We start from the raw sequence: 2,167 nt of genomic DNA, 5'->3' as shown, positions 1-2,167 counted from the left end.
CCTATGTTGGTAGAACAATAAAGAAATCCTGGTTTGTTACATTTTATATTGATTTCTTATCTTAGACTTGAAATATCCTGTAAAGCACCTTGTAACCTTGTTATGAGAAGAGCAGTTTGAGGTTTTTCATCATTCTTATCACCAAAAATATAAAAGTATATAAAGATCAAGCCCTGACACGTTTTCTTGTTTCCCATCTTTGTACATAAGACAGAGAAAATGAAAAAACAGTTTGACAAAGAAGTCGGCTGATCCTCCACTTCAACTTCTCATGAGCAGACACCAGGTGGCAGCACTGAGCAGGAGTTGACACCAAACTGTTTGTTTGAAATACGAGTAGATTTTAAGCAGAAGTGCAAAAAAGTTCAAGACGTAAAATAGAGTTACAGATGAATAAAACTGTGATGTGGACAGTGAGAGTAAGGCAGAGCTGTATAGTGGATGGAGGCTGTTATGGTCAACAGTTCAGCTACAGGGAAAAAGCTGTTTTTAGTCTGTGTGTGGTCGCTGAGGCACCTGTAGCGCCTGCCTGATGCAATACCATACAACTGCACCACAAACTACACCTTCTAAAAGTGATCATACAGCTGAATCAGCACCTTTCTAAGCAAAACTAGAAGTAATCTGCACAGTATATGACATATACAGGGTCTTTGTCAGTTTATACAAATGTGTTAACATAGACTCGTTGTATATTTCATTTATGACTGCAAAGAAACTGTGGTTTGTTACTGCAGGAGGCTCAGCACATGAATGTGTGATGGATGATCCTCTGGAGACAGTCCATCAGGACACTTGCAGTAAGTGCTAGTCCAACAGTGACAGACCTGCTCTGGGTCTGGTTTTCTTTATGTATGTTTGTTCTTTTCATCTCTCTGTCTCAGTTTGTTTGTTTGTTGGTCCCATAACTCTAATGTTTCTTTAAACTTCAAGTTAACCTCCATCATCCTCCTTCAGACGTGCTGTCAGATGGTTAGGGGTATTGATGCTGGCCACAGTGTCTTTCTTGATATCACCACGAGGGGGCGCCACAATCTAACATTTCTAAATTGCATACCTTAGGACTGTAAGAATGACATGCAGGATCATGTGTAGCATGTTTAATAGGTTGCTGTACTGAAAGCATAGTGTCCTCTAAACAGGAGGGAACGTGAGCTTTCCGGTGAAGCCACATGGCAACGGTGGCGTCCGTCCTCCTCTCAGTCCACTGTTGTGTTTTCTGTCTCATCTGAGTTTCATTAGCTCCATCTCATAAGTTTCTTTCCATGTGTCTTCAGTCGTTTTCATTTTTAAATAGACTGCTGTGATTATAAATAGCTGCTGGGCTCTTGTACAGTAAGAATTGGGGGTGTCACTGCATCAGAGGCCTTGCAGTTAAAAATACCCTGACTGCTCCCTGCAAGTGTTGGACCAAGGAGGACAGATGGTCTCAAGAAACCTAAAAAGGTCTCAACAGCTTTCAGTGTTGGGCTCTGCCAATTGTTCCAATTGTTCCAACCTCCTTTCTTCTCTGCTGTAGAAAATGTTTTTAAGACTGAAGATGAGATGCCTCTTCCTGAGGACTAGCAACATGTAACATGGATTTATTTCTTAAATGAAATACTGTGTGAAAATTCAATTTCCATAAGTGGTTCACAGACATTTAAAATGATTCTTAACCTTTCTCCAGAACTCCTTAAATGTAATCAACGCTGTGGATGGAGCTCTTAATGCTTTAATGGGTTTGCAGGTATGGATGCACGCTCTTCATCTCCAAAGTGCAGAATGAGAACAAGGTTTGGGGCTAAGTGCTATATATAGTCTTAAGTGCGTCCATACATGGGGAGGACAGGGAGCAGCATTCCTCCGGTGAGAGGGTAATATTTTTGTTACCATTAGCAAGTGCTTCCCAAGTGGCATCAGGCTGGTCGGCCACCGCTTTGTGCTGTTTTAATTTCTTGGGGTAAGTTACTTTTCTTAATATTCATGTTATTAATATTGAAATCAGGCTAATTTTATTAGAGAAGTACCTTTTTGAAAAGGAAGTTCAGAGTAGCAACAGGTATCTGCTGTCTGTATATACACATTTTTATAAGTACTTTATTTTTTTTTTTACTAATGCACCTTCCTTTTTCTTCTTTGCACATTCTTTTTCTTGTTTACTTGTTTACTCATCGCTTTATGGAAG

This window comes from Monopterus albus, unplaced genomic scaffold (genome assembly GCF_001952655.1).
Source record: "Monopterus albus unplaced genomic scaffold, M_albus_1.0 scaffold413.1, whole genome shotgun sequence".
NCBI classification, from domain to species: Eukaryota; Metazoa; Chordata; class Actinopteri; order Synbranchiformes; family Synbranchidae; genus Monopterus; species Monopterus albus.
This window is presented reverse-complemented; position numbering follows the sequence as displayed.